General features: G+C 43.9%; 1 protein-coding gene across 4 annotated transcripts in view; it reads right to left on the bottom strand.

The window, feature by feature from the left end:
- OSBPL8 (oxysterol binding protein like 8) overlaps positions 1-2,412 on the bottom strand; it is an 88,622-nt gene extending 86,210 nt beyond the window's left edge. For 2 of the 4 annotated variants that reach the window (XM_082776946.1, XM_082776947.1), the window contains exon 1: positions 2,338-2,412. The gene's annotated coding sequence lies outside the window, so the exon portion shown is untranslated. The remainder of the gene's footprint in view (positions 1-2,337) is intronic. The other 2 variants (XM_082776948.1, XM_082776949.1) reach the window with 2 other exon arrangements.
- Between the last annotated feature and the right edge of the window lie 18,716 nt (positions 2,413-21,128).

Below are 21,128 nucleotides of genomic sequence, written 5' to 3'. Positions count from 1 at the left end.
TTATTTATTCATCTTGGACCATAAGTAAAAGCTACTTCTTCAAAACAAAAATCTCGCTTCCCAAATGCCTCTTACCATCTGTCAAACACTTTTAGCTGCTCTCAAGAGGCTTTTTATGCTACCATATACATTACATCTGCAACAGATTTTCTTGTTGTAGAGTACAGATGGAATAAAACATTGTTTTACAACAAACACAGCAAAACACTGCATGGGACTTCGACTGTGTGCAATCCAGAACCAGCCACGCCGAACAGAACCCTTCTGACTAACATCCAACCCTTCTGCTAATCAGCACCCTATTACAACAACTGTTTCCTAAACACCGCTCAGTTCACAGGGTTCAACACCTGACCTCTAAAAGGAAAGCACGCATGCAATGGCAATCCTCAAAACACTAAGCTCCGTCAAGTCAACAGTACGAAATTATAAAAATGAATTGGCTGAGACAAACCAGTTGGAAAGCGCGCGACTTGCTGTTACCATGAGCTGGCCAAGTGTTTCTTTAAGATAAAGCTACATGGAGCTGCTGCTATTCTGCTTCAACTGATGGAGTTTGAGGCAGAGAAACCATGTCCTTGAGCAAAAGTTAATTTATTAAAAAATACGTCCAAAATAATGCAGATTGTTCAAGCTTGGGGTCAAAGTAAGCGCACAAAGTAACAACATATTGTCTCTACTAATTCCCAAGATTGTAAATGTTATTTTTTTCAAAGGAAACAACTTACTTTTTGTACTTTCTGGTTACAATTTAGACCTTCTGACACCTAAAAAACTTGCAAAAGCCATGCTAGTCTCAACATCTGCTCAAACATTTTCCAGGGAAGCCCCAAGAGTGCCACAAGGCCTGCTGCATTGCTCCAGCTGTAAGCTGAGCTCCACTCCTCATTGTGTATTAGTGGAGAGCTGTCAGCAGCAGAGGGAAGGAGGCAAACCCCGGGCAGGCTGAAGTTAAACAGAAAGGTTATCAACTTCAACCACAACACAAGACAACAGAAAAAGGAATCGCTCGAGCAAAATCCAGAAACAGCCCTCTAAAAGAAACTGAAGCCTGTGGGAAAACTTCTCCCCCTCACCAAGACTGTGCCCATCACCTCCTGCATCTCAGAGGCACTGCTGAACCATACAGCTGTCAACTACACGTTATAACAAAACCTAGCTGAACGGGCTGTTTAACAAAGTAGAAAAGCTTTATTAATTTGACATCAGTACAACCACGGAATGGGAAAGGAGGGGAAAAACGACGGTACCGTTCACTCAGGGCAGAGCTGCTCGACATCCAGCAGCTGTACTTCTTACTTCCTCAGCAGCGTGCCGAAACAGCCTAGGTGAAGAGCCATGGTATTTCGTTTCCTGTCATGACAGGGACTGCGCAAGCACCTGCCACAAAAACCTCTCAGCTGTTGCCCGTCTCTTCAACAGCACATCGGCCACGCAAGCGGGACCTGCATTAACAGCGTAGCATATTAAAAGCTACAAGTTACCTGACCAAGATTTCCGCGTTACAGTTTGGGGGATGCCACCAAACTTTGATGTTTGCAGGGCTTTTGTTACACTGAGCGCAACTGAAGAAAACCCCGCGCTTTGAGGCCGTCAGAGCGCCCGGTTTCCTCACCATTTCTTCACTGAAGGTCCTTTCACGTTTCCTTTACAATTCTCTCGCTCGCTGAGCACCACACGTTGCCGTTCTGCTTTTAATCATAGATCTGATTACCTCAGAGCTTGATGTAGGCTCGTAAAAAATTGCTGCCTGGCCCACCCGGGAGCTTCAGCTCCGCGATGCCGTGCCACTTCTGCAACAAATTCATCTTCTGCTCCCTAACAAAAGGCCGAGAGACCAGCACCAGAAAGCACCGAACCCCCTAGCAGGCTTCTCGGTCGCTTCGGCATGACATTTACAGCCTGTGAGCACATCCCCAGCGCTTCGGCTTCCTCGGGAGCGACACCCCGGGACCACGCAGCAGGACCCCTGCCCGTCCCGACTCCGTTCCCTGCCCCAGCCCCGCATTTGGCTCCTGCAGCAGCGCGAACTCCTCCTCGCCCGTACAAGTTACGGAGCCCGAACACCGCGGGGAACCCCGGCAGCGCATCTGGGGCGCCCCGGGGCTGGCAGCCGATGGCCATTTTCTGAAGGCGCCGCGTTAGGGCGATTTCACGGGAAAACGGGCTTCGCAGGAGCTCTGCCCCTTACTGGGAGGGAAAAAGGGATCTGTTCGGCACGGCTCCTGCGTTCATTTTATTTATTTTTTTTTTTCCCCAAAATTTCCCCAATCGGGTCGGCACCGAACGCGAGTTAACGCCCCGCTGCCCAAGCCTCGCCCCCCGCACCCCGCTCACCTCGCCTGCACCCTCCGGCGAAGCGGCTCGGCTCGGCTCGGCTCGGCCCGCTGCGAGCAGAGCGGCGCCGTGCCCGTGCCCGCGCCCGCGCCCCTTCCCCTCCCAGCCCCGTGCTCGTTCCCGTCCCCGGCGCGGCCCCGCCCCGCCGCCGGCTGCTCCCCGGCCGCGCGCGCGCACGCGTAGGCGCGCACCCCGCTCCCCGGTCGCCGCTTGATCCCCTCATCCGCCGCCGCCAGCGGGCGGGGGCGAGCGCAGGCGCGCCCCGCCCCGCCCCGTCACGGGGCTGCCGGCGGAGGGCCCGCCCCGCGGCTGAGGGGGCCGTGAGGGGCTGGCTCCGCGGTTGTTTTTTAAAAAAATCGCACAGAACCATTAAGGTTGGCAAAGATGTCCAAAATCATCTGGTCCAACCGTCCCCCTACCGCCAATGTCACCCACAAAACCATGTCCCTAAGCACCACGTCCAACCTTGCCTTGAGCACCCCCAGGGACCGTGACTCCACCGCCTCCCTGGGCTGCCCATCCCAGTGCCTAATTACTCTTCCTGAGCAGAAATGTCTCCTCATTTCCACCCTGAACCTCCCCTGGCACAGCTTGAGGCCATTCCCTCTCGTCCTATCATTAGTTATCTGCGAGAAGAGGCTGACCCCCAGCTCCCCATCTCGTTACAGGTCCCCTCATAGCAGTTTTAAACGTGTCACTGGCAATATAAAACCACAGTGAGCAGCTCGCATATCACATTCCCATCTTTAAAATAAAATGAAAATGTACCTCAGTTTTCATCACCTGCCAGCTGATACAACTGGAAGCAGCTGCAAACTGCTGAGTAACTTTTGGAAATGCCGAGCATCTTCTTTCCACTTATGTCAAGAGAAAGTACCGGCAGGGCATTCAGAAGCGTTTGGCACCATTGGCACTGCCCAGCTAACTAACGATGCAGAAAGTTGTCAAAGGATTAATGTTTCTGACCCCAAAAATAAGACTTGCAGCTCAATCTATTTTTCAGAGTATTATCTGCTGTACCTCATTATGTAGCAGTGTCACCAGAGTCCATTATCTTGGGCTAATGTTCCACTCACAATCTTTTCATTCTGTTCCTTGAATAATCCGAGTTAATTAAAAGGCTGAGTATCTTTCATCAGTGCCTTTTTTTCCCTTTCAAATACTTCTGTAGAAATGTCTTGTGTGTATTCCTGGCTGCAGAAGATTGCTTTTTTTTTTTTTTTTTTTTTTTTTTTTTCCCTCCCTTCCACAGCAATTAGGTACAAACTGTTGAAGAATACAGAGAACAATTATTTTCATTATTATAAATTATTTGAAGTTTCTTTGTACAAAGCTTTCTATAACTAAATGCTACTTCTCCCCAAAGGAAGGCTGTGGAACGAGATAATTCACTCGTTTAAGAGTTACCCATGCAGGTTTTCTCCCTGTAGAGCTTTAATTCGTGAGTTTGGTTGTGGTCTGGCTAACGGGCATGGCTTTGGGCAGCAGTTCTGGCCGTGCATGCAATTCGTGACTCATTCCCACCTTGCCTTGCCTTGCGTGGCAGAGCTCCTTTCTTTAACAGCTACTTCCACAGTCACCAGATTTGCCCAGTAACGCTCTGAGAGCTCCAGGAAAAAACGTGCTCTTGAAGTCGTCCCGAACAGCCATGGCAGGTCACGGTGTCCGGCACAAGGAATATGACACCGGGCAGGGGGGGCAGCTAGGAGTCGGTTCACTTTGCAAGTGCGCGAGGTGAATCCATGCTGCGCTTTTTGCTTCTCCTGGAGGTCACCAGTAAACTCCTATTACTCATTCCCAAAGTGCTTTCTTAGCATTACAGTGCTTGTATTTTGATCAGTGATAGAAGCGTGAGGCTGTCAGCACACCAAAACAGCAATCATTTATGGAGAAGCTCAGTCCTCTGCTCACATGGCTTAAACTGAATCGAATAAATGCTGACATGGGTTCTCAAAGGTTGCACAATGGTGGATTATACCACAGACATTTTGTTTAGGGACCTCTTATGGTGAGGGGAAAATAACCACAAACAATATTTTCACATTTGAGAACTTGGAATGCTAATAAATAGTGGGAGTTTGTTCCTCACGCATTTGGACTGTCAGGTGGAATAAACACTTAACTGGCACCACAAATACATTGAGTGGTGAAAACATTTGCCTACATTGCATGTGCCTGTGTAACAGATCTGCTGTGAAGCATGCCTGTGACCGGGTATCATGTAGTAGAGGGGTAACAGAGGTGGCAGGGCAGGGTCCGCACCAGCCAGGTTGCAGTTTCACAGCACCCAGACAAGACAGACCTGGAGATGGTGGCCATGTTCAGCCAAGCATCCAGGGAATATCACGGTGAAGAGGTGGGTTGAAGGCGAAGCCAGGAACGAGATGCCTAGGCCACAGCTGGATCAGGTCCAGTGACTGCCAGATGAAACAATAGCAGTAAGACTGAGGTGAGGTCCAGCGAGGAAGTCAGCTCACACGCTGCGATCTGTATCAAAGGGCTCTGTGACCAAGAATGGGCAAAGCTGTAGCTATCTGCAGAACTGCAGTCCTCTAACACAGCTCCCACAAGGGTGGAGGCCCAGCTCTGAGCCTAAATAGAGATCCTGGGCCCATGGGTGTGGGTGGAGGCTGCTCAGGGCCATTAGGGCTTACTGGTGCAGTCAGGACACACGGGTCATCTAGTCCATTTCTTCTTTGCAGAATAAAAATTGCAATAATACGTTGGAGCTAGCCTTTCAGTAGCCTACAACTACTCTGGCAGAACTCTTATAAAAGAAACAGTGAAATGGTAAACTGGGGAGACGTACTATAAGCTAACATGATGCTCAAATTCAGGCATCAACAGCCTCTACCCAGAGTGTGGGAGCTTAGGACAGCGCTGCCATGTCATAGTTCCTTCCTAAGTTCGTGTGTTCTCTGCTGTGCAATCCGAAAACAAGATAAAGTGCTTTACAACATAAGCAGAACATGAAAAAGGCAGAGTGTTTTGCTTTGTGGTTGTGCCTATCTTTGTGGGCTATGCTTATGGCCTGCAGATGCTGTAAGAATACAAACAAGTTCTGTGAAGAAAAGAAGATAAGAAAATTTGCACTGGTTTCAGATAACATACTCGCAGAGTCACTAGAGGATAATTCATTGTAATCCTGCTAAGTGTTATCTTATTATCGAGTGGTAACACATACTGCATGGGGCTTTACTGGGAAAATAAAACAGAGAAAAACTACTAAAGGCAACGCTAGAGCCTGAAGTAAAGCGCGTTTTCTGCATTCCTGTTGAGGGAGCTTTCTGCATGCTGACTCTTTTTTTTTTTTTTTTAATTCCAGTTTCTCTGAAGTACACAGCATAACTTCCTGCCTCATCTGGAGGTGCAGACAGCTCTGAACATTAGAGGAAAAGAAGAAATTAGCCCACATGGAAATGAACTGGAAATATTGTATTATGAATCATTAATATGAGGGATAGCAACAGATTTTTTATGTTTTCAGGGCAGCTGTTTCTTCATTGCTCTTCCTAGAAATTTCAGCTTCCAACATTTCTCAAAGAGAACTAAGGCCTTTTTTTTTCTTTTTCCTTCTCAGCTTGAACACGTTTTTACAATAAAAGTTAAAATTGTTCTCTTGGTTATAGTTAAAAAAGAAACAACAACAACCTTGGTTATAATTAAAAAGCGGCTGGGATTGGACGGGGCAGAATAGCAAAAGCCTTCTAGCTTAATGTTCATTGAAAATATTTTCAGCCTCCTGCTTACGAAAACGACTTTCAGAGAGTCTCCGTTGCCCTCTACGGGAGAGCCTTTGCATTGCTTAGAGAGCTGTCAGCTCTGCAGCCACCGAGCTCTTCTTGCTTCGCTGCATTTCCCTGGGATGTTTTGGGGAAGTTATTTGCATTGCGACATTATTAAAATTCGAATTAAAATGTTAAAAGAGTTATTATTTGGTTCCAAGAAGATTTTTCTTGATAGAAGTTAATAGTACCATTAATAGTGCCATCTTTTTCACACTGCTTTGTAACATATGGTCATTTTAGAATAAATGTTTTGAAACTACTTACATTACTAATAACAGCTTTTTTTTTTTTTTTTTTTTTTTTTTTTTTCTGATCAGAAGTCTGCACTGAAATTAGAAACAAGATGGCATTTCAACTTTGATTCTAAAAGCTGTGTTAGAGGTAACTGATGTGTTTCCAATTTGCATTACAGTAATTCTCATTGTCTTCAGTAGGCTGGCAGTTGTGATTGCTATCCTTGTGAAATGACTTTTGTCCACAGTAACCCAGAAATTACTCCACTGACACATGGAAATAATGTAAAAATCCCAACTTATTTTTCTGCCGTTAGATCACATTTTCATTTTATAATCTGCTGGAACTGCTCATTCTGTCATAGGCGTTGGCACTCCAGAATGCCATTACATATGTTCCTCCTTCCTTTTGATCTGAGCTTGTCTCTGTGAAATATGTCAGTCCTGCTCTTCTGTGTTATATTTAGTTATTTAGGAGTAAATATTATTTTTATTTAGAACTTAATTATTTATAGCGTTTGGGGGTGGGGGTATTCATCTAAGGCATTTTTCAAGTAACAGTATATTTTTATTCTTTTGCATCCACAGTGTTCAAGTATTCTTAACCCCAATCTTGTTAGTCATTTTTGCAGGTTTCAGTATGCTCTTGTCTGACAAGTCCTCTTTAAATATCTGCTGGATCAGCTCCTCTGCTGTCTTGGAAAAAAAGCTCCTTCTCTCCACGTGGCTCTGTGGCTTCCATTTTCTTGCTGAGTGCAATTATCTTTTCTAGCCTCCAGCTTCCATGTTGAGAATCTCACATTTGTCATGCACAATGAACTGAGCCTGATAAGATTATATTTAGCTGTATGAGTAGGATTTTAATCCAGTAATCCTACTGAGAAGAAGTTCTTGGCAGCAAGGAGACCTAAGGCACCTGTTTCACCTGCTATTTAGTTTGTATACCTCTGTAGCCTGTTTCCTCAGAGCCTTTTGTATTAGTATTTGGTACTGTGACAAAATGGCTGAAGGTACAAAAAGGATGTAAGATGTAAAGGGACATTTCACACAGAAAGCCATCCCTTTCCTGGGTTTGAATAATCCTTTACAGTAATGAACTTCTTAACTCCATATTATAAAGGTCTCTGCCACTACCAGGTGCCTCAGACTTCAGTGACACCATCAGGATAGCTCTTCTCCAGGTTCCAAACTTTTAGTTCATTTGTTTTGGGAACTCCCTATTGAGCAAGTTCTTGAAGGAGAGGTGGGGAGCAGAGAGAGAGTAGCAAAAAGCACCAATGCACTTGTTAGCATACAGCTGTATCTGGTCGACAATAGCATGGACTAGAACTTGTTCAGGCCAAGACTACACAGTCATTAGTGAGTCCAGATCTGAATTGCACAGCTGGGGAGTATGGAGCTGGATCTGCACCACCACATGTCATAGCAGTTGTTCCTAGGTGGAAACGTAGATAATTCTTCCCCTGCCTAAGAATAGCTATGTGATTAATATTGTCCTCCCCTCACCCCATCTAAAATTATAATCTGAAAGAGTTTTGCAGTGAGAAATCAAAAAAAGATCCTTGCTGGAGAAATAAACAAATCTCTTAAAATATGAGATACTTATTGCAGAGACGGAAACTTCTATTCCTTATAATGCTATCACAGGAAACCAAAGTGCATTTCAGAACTAGACTAGTGCAAGGATGAGATCAATCTAAGCTCTTTTCAGCTATTAGCTGATGCTGACAGCATGGGATTCTTGCAGGTGCTGTGTATGCCTCTGGAGAGTCTGGTCAAAGTCAGCTCTGCTGCTACCAAGGGGACTTTTCTGTGATGACTTCTCTGAGGTGCCAGTCTTCTCCTTGTCCAGGACCTAGACACATATCAGGTTCAGGCCACCACAACTGGATTTCCTCACAAAACATTTCCAAAGCTTACCACTTAGCCCTTCATTTACCTTCATTTCACTTCATTCAAAGTCACTGGAATGTTAGAGAAATATAAATCCAGCACTTACTCCAAACTTGCATGGTTTGATAAGGGTTTATAGCAGCGGTTTATACAGAGATCTGTGGGATTGCTGGAGTACCATTGGCACAATTCCTCCATCTTGTGCTAGCTTTAAGGAAAGATAGAAGACATGCACACATTTAGCTCCAGATGGGACCTTCTTTTCCAGAACTTCTTCCTTGCTTCTTTGTGTTTTCTTCTTCAGTGAACAGAACATGAGAAAACAAAGTCATAAGTCTGTTACCTCCTTGTAGGGGAAGAAAGGGACCTCCATAGCTGTGAAACTTCTTTCTGGTTCCTCATTGAATCAGTGGATCATTTAATCATATCTGCTGTTCCCCCAATAACAGGATTTTTATCAAGGATCTTGGTGTTCTTCTGTTTAGGGATAGCTTAGGGATATGGTTTAGTGGGGACTGTTAGCGTTAGGTCAGAGGTTGGACTCGATGATCTTGAGGTCTCTTCCAACCTAGAAATTCTGTGATTCTGTGATTCTGTGATTCTGTTTTTTTGTTGTTGTTGTTGTTGTTTTGTTTTTTGTTTGTTTGTTTTTTGTTTGTTTGTTTGTTTGTTTTGTTGTTGTTTGTTTGCTTGTTTGTTTGTTCCCTGGGTTGACTCTTTCCCCCTGTTTTTTCATCAGATGTCTACTATACTTGATGGAATACCATCTGTGACCTAGCTCAGGACAAAAGTGTTTGTAAGTTGGAGTGAGTGTGGGCCCTTCCTTCTCCTAGACCTTTCAACAATTTCTGGATAAGCAATCCCATTCGGCTAGACCATGACAGCTACAAATACAGTCCCCTTGTGACTGGCTGCTGAGACTGATGCTTTAGATGAAGCAGCAACTGCAGCTGATCCTTAGCAGATTGCCAATTCAACTTTCTATCTTGCTACAAGCCTCCCTCCTGACCTTAGATTGCTAGCTCAGCACATACCCATAATGTATGTATTTCTTTTGTGTTTATCTTGGATGTCCTTAATGCATAATTCTCAAAGCATACTCTATTTCCAGGCCTCATCCTAACCCCAGGCAAGGCTAGTCATGTCTCAGCCCCTTCATTTTCTTGGTAGATAGCTGAGTTCAGTTACCGTCTAAATGCTTGGTCCCTACCACATCATTACAGAAAACAAAAGTTGTTTATTCATGTTCAGAGTGCTTGGGGGATTTTGTCGAGAAAAGTCTACTGCCACATTTGTTTTTTTCTTTCACAGACAAGCATTCATTAATTCAGAACAAAACACAGGCATCTCTCACGGTCTTGTTAGGATTTTATTTAGCATAGGTCATTGAATCAAGACTCCATCCACCTCTGCAGATGCATATTGTGATTATGCGGTCCATAGCCTGTCAGAAACATTTTCTAATCAGGAAAAGGCAATCAAGCAATTTTTTCTCTATTTCAGTTCTTGTACCAAACAGCTCTTGTATTATCTGACACTTATTTCTGTCATAAGAAAGTATGAGATGTAGAAAACTATGCAGAAGCAAATCATCCGATGAGTTTCCATGTTATACAAGACTGTTTTTCATTGTTCACCATGTTTTTGTTACCTTCTTAATATATTAAAGGCTAGTGTCTCGCATCTGGACCTTGACAGGCTGATGCTGATAAGCTGAGAGTTATGCCCTCTATTTTGACATCTGTTTAATAGCTATAAACAAATGAAATACGATGTGTATAGCTCATCATTGCCCCAGCTATAGGAAACTTCTTGTCATCCCTCTGTGCTGCAACCTTGCAGTCTACAAATTTAGTTGGAAGTTGCCTGGATGGTCCTGCATTTCTGTCTCATAAAATATCTGAACTGTCATTTCTTTTTAGGTGTTATCTGTGTGAATGCAGTTGTCATGAATCTTGCCTGAGAACTGCAGCCCAAAAGACTTAATCCCTTTATGTATTTGCAGAAGAAAATAGCTACAGAACAACTAATGATAATTCGGGTAGCCCCAGACATCTCAATATTGTGTGTCATATCTTACCTATAGGAATATTTGTGAAGGAGGTGATAAATTGCCCTTGCTATCACCAACTGTGTGTGCATAGTTCAAATCGCACTGCGGGAGCTAATGTATTATATCATTGAGGATGGAGGAAATTCTAGAGGCGTGCAAAATGGAAATCAAAGTGCCCATTTTTGAAAGTATAGATAGCGAGAAGAAGACAACCAAAGGAATTACACTTACTTCACTTGCTGTTTCTAGAAATAGACAAAAATAAATTATCTACTTGTAAGCACTAGAAGGCAACAGGGTAATGAGCAACAGCTGACATTAATAATTCAGAATAAATCATGTCAAATTAATTTCCTCTATGTGAGGAACTTTCTGAATAGGGGGACAATGTGATACATCTTAAGTATTACCTTAGTAAGTATGAAAATACAGTCTGAATAAAACTTCTGTAAAGGAGGAGTAAAAGGCTACCCTTAAATCTCTGGTTTGAAAAACAGGAAAGTTATCAGTGGTTCCTGTGGGTTCAAGAAAAAGGTTAAAGGAAGCATGAGAGTACCATTAATTCCAAGTTCTCTGTTGAACTGAATCTGTGAGTTCTCTGGTAGTGATAGTTATGCTGGCTTTAATTTTTCTCTGTCATTAAAATGTGGAAAGTAACAGCCCCGACTGAAATGAAATTATTCTTCCACAGGTAGCACACTGAGCAGGTGTTGTGAAAAACAATCTTTTGAACATATTAGAATCTGTGAGTAGACTGTTAATAGAAATTATTGCTTAGCTTGAATAGAGGTCTTTCCAAAAAATGTAATTCAGTGGGATTTGTAATTACATCATCTAACTAGCACAGTAAAAAGAACAACTACAACAACAACAACAAAAAGCTATATTGGAAATTTCTGATAGTATGCCCTATATGAAAATTGTTGCATCTTTGTAATGGTTTAGAATATTTAATTGTTTCTTCACAAAGAAGTCCAATGAGAAACAGAAAAACACACAGGAACCCACCAATCTTAATTTAGCTCTGTGAAACTAAGATGGAAGAAGGCTGAAATCTGCTTACATGTTTTATTGAATTCAAGTATTTTGCTAATATAACATAAACCAATTTCTAATAATAAAAGTTTTCTGAGAGATGAATAAATGGAAAGAATGCAGAGGAAGACTGGGAATATCTGCCAGACAGGTGGAGCTATGAAATCCCACACAATGCAGGCATACTATTCCTAGTTTTGAACAAACTCAACTATATCCAAGAAAAATGTTAAAAACACTCATTTCTCACTTGTGTTAACGAAAACTTCATGAAGCCAAGTCTGTGCACAGTGTTTGTCAGCTGAGTTTCAACTGTCTTCAATAGCCATGAAAACATAAAAAAAAAAATGCTCCATGGTTGGATACTTTTTTACGTGTTCTCTGGTGTGTGTTTGTAGCCTAATTCTGCTCTGTGACACTTCTATAGCAAGGAAAGGAAACATCCCCTTCCAATTGAGTTGCAAGTGGGTCCAGGCTCAAGCTTACTGCATTCAGAAAGCTGAAAACAGAATTTCATGGCCTGATTTTGTGTGTGTGTGTGTGTGTGTGTGTGTGTGTGTGTGTGTGTGAAGGTTTTAACTTATTAAATAGCTCCATTGAATAACGTGTCTCGTCACCAAAAATTGCTCTATCTGAGCCTAGATGATTACTTCCAGTAAATTGCAGTGGTCACAAACACGATCCTGCCTTCATGGGTAAGGATTCTGTTAAATCAGTGGGATGATCATTGCAGTATAACCATGGGCAGGATTAAGATAGACCGCCCCTTCCCTGGCACTTCCCCTGCTCTCCTAACACTGCCAGCTAGGAGAATGCCTCCTGCCCTGGCAGCTCTGCAGCACCTTAGACAATTGACATGGCTGTGAAGTACGGAATGAAAAGCAACAGCAGAGGGAGGCATATGAATAGCTACAGGACAAAATACGTGGAAATGAGCCCTGAAAGCAAACGAGAGGAAAAGAGAAAGCTGGCAGGACAGAGGGAAAGAGAAGGGTAGGGCTGCACAAGTGGGAGGGGGAAGAGGTTACTGCACTTGGGAATCTCAGCAAAACCAACCCACTGCTGGGATTAATTAAAGGTGGGAGGACAGCAGTTCTGAACTTCCAGGAATTGCAGGCAGGAGGTGGGGAGGCTGAGTTTGGGGATTTTTCTTTGGGTCCTGTTGCAGGCAAAACACGCCACTTGGGGGAGTTTCACTTACTTAATTGCCATGGGATTTCTCTTTTTCCACTGTTTCTATCCTTTCTACTTTTGTCACGTAAAAAGGTAGCTATGAGGATACTAGTTTTGGGAAGAACATCATGGCAGCTTTCCCTGTGTGGATTCACCACGGCCTCTGTTACCATTGAGGGAAAGAGGACAGCAGACAGCCCTTACATGTTAGGCTCCCTGGCTGCTAAGCAGAGCTGTAGCTTTCACAGAGAGAAAGAATCTCAAAACACTTGTGAGCCCTCAGACTCTCTCACGTATCGATTACTTTCTAGTTCTAATACATCCACATGTTGTTGTATTAGAACTAGTGCTTACATCATTTTCTAATTTCATTTCTCATCGAATATTTTCCAAAGCATGTACAGTCTGTTCATAGCAGATAGACCTGACAATGCTCCAAATCTACATGAAGCAGTGTTAAGGTGTAGTGTGAGCCATACCTGAACTATTACAATTTGGACCCATCTCTAGTATGCATAACCAAAACAGTGTTCAAGCACGTGCTTCGTATGTCCTAAAATATGGCCCAGTGAGCTTTCAGAGTAATGTGCAGTCTATTGCACTGTAGAGTGCATTTGCCTGTTAAAAGCAAGATACAAAGATAAAAATCTCACAATATCTATATGAGGTGAACAAAGTATCTTTATTATTATTTTTTTATTGATGGAAATATTGAAGTAGGGAGTCAAGCAATTCGACCAGAGTTACAGAGGATAAACATGCCAGGATTTATGACTCTGTGTCTCAAGCATAGCAGAGCTTTGCCCTGATAAGAGCAGCATATCTGTGAGTCATACACTGGACTATCACCTGCAGACCTTCCTTCCTCAGCAAAAGATCAAGGTGAGCTGCTCTTCCCAGGCAGCTTAAAACTTTCATTACAGCTGCTCACATTACACCTCTGCTGTAGCTCCTTGCCATTTGTGTAGTGAGGAATCCTCTTGCTGGTGTCAAATCCAAATAAAATGAATAGACTGTAGAATCAGCGCATCCAGCTTGCAGATGGCTCCTATAAACACTCTCACTTATCTTCTGTTCCTGACTATGCATAAATCACTAGCTCCATCTGCCTGCTGCTTCTTTCAGTGTCTGGGGCATTATAACTCATTAGGAGGTTGCAGGGAAACTCATCTCAGGCTGCAAAGGTTTTTGCCAAAAAGCACAAGACACTGAACCCAATCCTCAGGAAAACACACGCGTCAGCATTTTGCTGATGATTCCTTTGCAGAAAGAAATGCCTGGTTTATTTTAAGCTCCTGTCAAGGTAGAGAACAGGCTATTTGAAAGCCTAGGGTATCAGGGAAGAAATCTTCATTCCCTATTTTCCTGTGCTTCACAGTGAGAGGCAGTGATGGCAAGCACATATCCTGACAGATTTCACCATCATTCTTCTTGGCCTGGAGTCACTTTCAGTCCCTCCTGTGCCTGTGCTTGCCTGCTTACTATAAATAACATGCTCTCAAGAAAAAAAAAAAAAAAAAAAAAAAAAGTAGCTTCTTAGTCTGTTGCTGGCAATGGGAAGCTATTTTCATGCTGCTTGTCAAGTATTTGGGGCTCTGGCTTGGATTTCTATCATCATGCCAAAAATAAACAGATTGGTTGTGCTACATGTTGGGGGTGGTTGCAATACACCAGGTGAAGGAAGGACTTAAAAATGCTCAGCCTCAGAGAGGGAGCAATATAGGATGATACAGCCTGAGGCAGAAAGAGTGTAGGAAAAAAAAAAAAAAAAAAAAAGAAGGTTAAGCAGAAATCCTTAGGGTTTGGGAGGAAAAGAGCTTGTGAGTGAGGGGAAGACATCTGTGATAGAGTGTGGCCAAGCACAGCGACTGTGGGTGACTGTGGCCCCAACACACTGAGATGGTAAAGGAGCTCTTGGGTGAGAGTTCTCATTTCTACTTATGGGTAGCTTTTTCTTATTAAAAACCTTCACATTTTTTTTACTTACTTGAACATGATTTGGAAATTGAATGAATATTTCCCGTCTGAATGTTATTACTAGCATATGTAGCTTATTAAAATGTCCATGTTTTGCCCTGAAGGCACCTATTTCTTACTCGCTGTTGCTCAGTGCTAGTCTATCCCAGGGCAGACACATCCTTTTTGCTGTGCCCAGCACGAGTTGGGATCTGAAAGTTTGGCTAGCTGCCACACTGGACTTGTCTCCTTGGTCTGATGGAGTAGCTCATGGCAGGGATATTCTCTCTGCAAAGGACAAGATCTAGCTGCTCTGGCATTTCATGGTAGTTTGTTGAGATCAGGTCACCATTATTCATTACAGATTTGCCTTTATTTATTTATTTATTTGTTTGTTTGTTTAAACTCCCTGTCCTTCAGAGACCTGCGTTCTTACCGTAGGACTTTCCTCACCTAAAAGGTGGCTGAAGAAGCTTCTTCTAAGCAGTTGGTTGGCTGCCATGAGGCTGCACCCTCACTCAGTGAGTGGACTGGCTTAACCCAGGCCAAGAGGTGAAGCACGATCCTTCAGACAAAGTGACCATCTCACTGTGCCAACGTCTGAAGCCATGGGGCTCGGGGTATGAAGCAGCCTATTCAGCCCCTGCCCTGTCAGGGGCAGGTGCAGCCATGTCCCTCAGAGGCCTATAACCGCTGGTTGAAAAACACATTTTTCTTTAGCTTCAGCTTCCAGAGTGATGGAACTGATATAAGCATATTCCCCAGAAGTATTTTTGCTATTTTGATCAATTATGATGCAGTGAGATATTTTAAATCTTATCCTTACACAGAATTTAATAACAATTTAAGCCGTGGTTTAAAAATAACTGCACAGGTCATTATGTAGGTTCCCTTAGGATGCTCTATGTTGATTTTTCTAAAACTGGTTGTCCAGACTAACAACTGATAAAATAACACTGATAGCTGTATGGGAGTGTTACATTAGATAAAGTAATTCAAAGCATGATTTAGCTGAACCAGTAGGGGTGTGTCTAGTGTGATTTTTCTATCCTCACTCAAACATCATAAGAATTTGCTGTTCTAATTCTTCCAAGTGTTTGTTTGTTGTTGTTGTTTTTTTGTTTGTTTGTTATATTTCTACATCTTTTGTGCATCCTCCTGAATAGCATCTCATAATTAGATACACGCAATTTAAATTATTTATCATATTGATCCTTTCTGACACTCCCTGAGAAAATCCATGATGTTCTTATTTAGCCTACTTTATGCACACTGAAGGACCGATTTTGGTGTAAACAAATGTTTTTTTCTAGCACTTTTTTTTCATCCCTGTGTGTTTCTCTAGATCCAAAGAACGCACTTCCTGTAGAACCTAAAGCATCACAAAATTGCAGCCTTATAATCCTTTCTGGTTGTATGGCACAAGGAAGGTACAGTCTACAGCAGTGGGAACAAGCTGATAACAAGAAAAACGTCCTGCCAAACGCCCAGCACATTTCAGGCAGGCTGGCTGGCTGCAGCTGTGCATGAGGTGTATCTCACAAATACTGCTCCAGGCTGTGGCTTTGTAATAAAATCTCCCAGAAACCTTGTTCTCTGTCAGCTCTTACTTGACGTCCTTTATTTAGAAAATACCCTGGGAACCCGATGATCTGCCAGAGTGAGATTACTCAGCCTTTGGATGCACTGTAGAACTCATCTCGCCCTTCACTTTTCCCTGGCTGCTCAAGCATCAGGCTTTTTTTGATTTTCACCTGTTCACAGAAAGGATTTTGGACCGTTAGATGTGGGTCCTTTGCACAATTTGGAATTCTTATTATAGGTGTAAGACACACAGAATCCAGAGCAAAGCCTACTGTTTTATTTTATGTACTTGAAGAGGTAAATAATATACATGTATATGATCAAAGATACTTTTTCTACTTTCCTGGATTTTTATGTGCTCCTTTTTGTTTTACTGTTTCATAATGCAGACAGCTACTTATCAGGCTGTAATCATTCTGCTTCTTTTGATGGTGTTGCTGCATACACCAAAAGCAGAAAAGCAGTTCAAAATATAGGTCACTTTTCTTTTGGTTTCCTTACTTTACATATAGTAGAATGAATAAAATATGTATTTTTTAAAACTGTGACTTACAGACTTCTGGAAGAGCTGGAGTTTTATACAGTAAGATGATAATAAATAGTATTTGAAAACTGGGAGTCTAGATATGTGTCAGACTTTGGGGTTATATATAAATATATATGAATTATATATTTTTTCACTGAACAGTAGAACTGAGGAAGGATGGGGGAAAAGCTTCTCTGTATGCCTGGTGTCAGCTCTGGGTTTGTTATGGTACCTCACTGCAGGAAGGTGACATTCAGCTTACCGTGCTTTAAGCGTATAAAGGGCATGTGCTCCACTCTGGGCTGGGGTCTGGAAGAAAAGTGAGGAAAAGTGCCTGCTGTGACGAGTGCTCTGCTCAACCAGCTCAGTTCACCTGCAACATGGGCTGGGATTTGACGTGCTGGCTCGAGTTGCTTCTGTGCCGGCAGCAAGGCATGGCTAGGCTGGCTGCCCACAGAGCTGCACCAGCCTGCAGCACTGCTGTTGGCTTACTGAGCTTCTCTCCTGTTCCAGTTGGCACGAGAAGCCTGCTTCCCAGAAACGCACTAGATCAAGTCACCTTTGACCTCAAGAAGTGATAAAAACATGATGAAGTAAGCATTTTTCCCCCCAACATGATGCTTCTGAATGAGGTGAGGCTGTGTTTGCCTCGCTGTGAAACAAAAACGGGAATTAAAGAAGGCAGGGAACATCTGAGATAACAGTGTGTGGGCGAACACAACATGACTTAGCTGAATCGTTGGGCACACGGGACTATTAAACCCTCGTCTTATTTCACAGAATCACAGAATCACAGAATTTCTAGGTTGGAAGAAACCTCAAGATCATCGAGTCCAACCTCTGACCTAACGCTAGCAGTCCCCACTAAACCATATCCCTAAGCTCTACTTGAAACAATAGGGAAAACAACAACAAGAAAACATCATCAAACAGCAAAAACATCGAAGCAAAAATGAGACATGACCACATAAGATGTGGGAAGATGAAGTTACAGCTACAGAAATCAGAGCAGATTTTCTTCTCTCCAGCAGGTGGTAGGATTTTCTCAGCTACACGCAGGCAGTAGCAAGAAGAATCACTCGAATCCTAACCTCTGAAGAAGCAATCCCCTGCCTTTTTTGATTTGCAGATTCCTAAAAATTCCAGTGGAGTCAAGGATAACAAACTTAAGCCATTGGAAGAAATTTGCATGCTGCCTGGCATGACTGCTCTCAGTAGTCCTTGTAACTGGGATTTAAACCATGTGATATAGCTTTTCCATACTATGTGTGAAAGCCCACAGACAGCATTTTCTCACACAGTTTGACATGCAGTTAGGGAGATCAGATAAAAAAATGTGCCCTGTAGAAGGTTATTTCAGCTTTTGAGTCTGAACATTTCTGAAACCCTCAATGAAGGGCAAGCCTTTTGTTCTCTTAATGCAAGCAAAAATTAAAATAGATGGAAATTCAAGCATGTTTTCCCACTCTTCAAGAAGGTAGTAGAAGAGGATTGAACAAGGCAGTGTGGTTTCTGCATGAGTACACTCATTCTTTTCAAAATCAAGATCAGTAGAACAGAGAGAAAGTCACTTAAAAATTGGCTTTTGTATTTTTCTTGTTCTTTTAATGAGCCAGATAAGATGAGGGTAAGGAAGAACCAATTCATCCCTACAGATGTGGAGGTTTTATTCATGCTCTTTGGTTTCTGGGTGAGTCTTACTGTCTGTCTTTTGTGCAGGCTTAGAATTTGTGGATCAGCAGAATTCAGGGGTTGCCAAAATACTTCCCTGTAATAGCCACTCCTGAATAAATAGATATTCAACCATCTGCCATGTACAGTGTTTAAGAGGTGGCCAAGTCACAGTACTGGCTCTAGGCAGGTAAGATGCCCGGAATAATTTTCCTGCTGCTTTTACTGTGATCATTTGCATCTATCTGCAGTCCCTGGAGCATCACGGATGTCCCCGGAGCTTCTAAATCTATTTTCCATCTGTTGCCTGCTCACCTACAACAGCACTAATACGCCCCAGAAGATTTTGCTGCTTTTGTTGACAGCAAGAGCAGCACTTGGAGCCTTCTGCTGCATGCTAGTGCAGCCGGGAGCTGGCAGGCAGCAGGAATTAACAGCTTCAGAGCCCTGCAGATAGGGTTAGGTGGAGAGTCAGACCGTGTTCGAAGCCATCTACTTGTGCAGGGAAATGAGAAGCTCACAAACAACCCGAAGGGCGCTGCTGGGACCTGACACCTGCATGTTCAGAGCTGTTAATGTGATTGTCCCCTCCTCGTGTAGCTGGGCTGAGGGCAGACTTGGATCTCCTTGCTGGTCAGAGCAGCCAACCCAGCAAATAAAAAGCAATTTACTGTGCTGCACCCAGGAAGAAGGAGGAGGAGGAAGGGTGAAAGCAGATTAGCTGTGTTTTCGGGGCATAAACATCCATAGGATGGCTTGTTGTCCCCTCTGCTGCTCAGCCTAGCAGCTGCAAGCACAGCCGAGCTCCCTGCAAGGAGCAGGGGAATGGGGAACTGAGGGGATGCTTCCTCATGTTGGGGGGATACGGCTGGGGGCAGGAGGAAGGAAGGAGCTCTCAGAGCTAGCAGAGGGAGAGATTTGGGCATAATATCCCCCCAAAGAAATAATATCTACTGATTAATTGATCTGTGCTCTGCCCTGGGACACAGTTTTAGAATTTATTAATTCCAAACTAAATCAATAAATTCTAAACTATTAATTCCCCTCCTAGTGGGACACTGGAGGATGTTGCCATACTGCCTTTTCTGTCACAGCTGGATTTATGGATCCAGGCTTCACAAAGAAGCTGTTGGTCATGCACAGAAAGCAGCATTTGAGTGATCACTCCTACTTTTCCCAGGTACCAAAGTGCATCACCAAACAGCCAGACAGCTATTTCCGAATGTTACTTTTCTGTCTAAATGACTACGGCAGTTGTGGTATCGTGTGATTGAGATGATGTGATGGGAAGGCATCAGAAACATATTTCATAGAAGCAGAGACATAATGAGTGAGTCCGAGAGGCTGACAAGTCTACTGCTAGAAAGGAAAGGGATAAATGGAAGGGGAGCCACCCTTCCCTGGTTTCAGGAGCCAAAAGGTGAAGAAGTAAGAGTAGCTATTTAACAGAGCAGAGCTGAAAGTGCTGTGGTAGGGATGTATGACAAATCTTGTGCCATAACAAAGCAGCAGTAACTGTTGCCACCACCATTTGATTCAAGGTCACTTTGAGAAATAATCCAGCCCCCTGCTGTGATCCCAAGAGCCTCCCTTGGCAAACACTGATGCCCAGGTTATCCCAAAATTCAGGGCAGCCGTGGTGAGGCCTCCTGCTGCGGCCCAGCTGGTCGCACAGAAGCTCCTGGTCCTGGCAGCCTCTCCTGGCTCCATGGCAGCGGTGCTGCCCCGTACCTGCTGTCGTTGTGCCTCTCCTGGTGGCTGTGGTAACACTTCCTACAGTGCTGTGAGAGGCGGCCTGAGGGCGAGGATGGTAGGGAGATGATGCAGGCTTGGAAGGCTTCCCGTGGGAGAGACTGACTCAGCTGGAGCCCTTATCTGTGCCTCTTGCACGTGTTGTACAAGTGCCTGCTTGGCATGGGATGAGCTCCCCAGGGGCATCGTTGCACAGACAGGTTCTCCTAGTGGCTCTCCTGAGACTTAACATCTCCTGGGGCCTGTCTCTGTAGGTGTCATCATGCTTGCTGACACTGACAGAAAGAGCTTACCAGTGTACACATATGCTTCATTACAGGAGTCTCTGTGCTTTTTTAAGCCACAGTGAGAGAAAAACTTCATTGCTTTTGGTATTACTGAGGATGGACTAGTCTGCATGCATGGACTTAAGCCCTATGACGAGCAGCTGAGGGAACCGGGTTTGTTTGGTCTGGAGAAGAGGAGGTTCAGGGGAGACCTTATTGCTTTCTACAACTACCTGAAAGGAAGGTGTGAGAAGCTGGGGGTTGGCCTCTTCTCTCAGGTAACTAGTGATAGAACCAGAGGGGATGGCCTCAAGTTGTGCCAGAGGAAGTTTAGGTTGGAAATGAGGAGATATTTCTTCTCAGAAAGAGCAGTCAGGCATTGGAATGGGTTGCCCAGGGAAGTGGTGGCATCACCATCCCTGGGGGTGTTCAAGGCAAGGTTGGACATGGTGCTCTGAGACATGGTTTAGTGGGAGATATTGGTGGTAGGGGAACGGTTAGACCAGATGATCTTGAAGGTCTTTTCCAACCTGAACGAGTCTGTGATTCCATGACTTTGAAACCCCGTTGTGGCCACAATATGTGGCAGGACCCATCTGCCCAGCAAGCACTGGACAGACATGCTGAGATCTTCACAGGAGCCACGTCCAGCTCCCTGACCACACGTTCCATTTCCAGGTGCAGCTTGCACTAGCTGGGCTGGCAACAGCCTCAAGAAACTTGCATATGTCAGCCAGGGACCAGCAACACTGGGAGAGCATTTGGGGTGACCAGGTTGGGGCACAGGAACCAGTTTTATGCTGCCTGAAGAGCTGGGGAGGTATTCCTTAGCCAGTTATACTCCTTTCTTGTCAAGAAGAA

The sequence above is a fragment of the Aythya marila genome, assembly GCF_965140915.1.
Source record: "Aythya marila genome assembly, chromosome: 1".
In the NCBI taxonomy this organism is placed as follows: domain Eukaryota; kingdom Metazoa; phylum Chordata; class Aves; order Anseriformes; family Anatidae; genus Aythya; species Aythya marila.
Note: the sequence above shows the minus strand (reverse complement) of the source record. Positions and strands in the feature narration are given on the sequence as shown.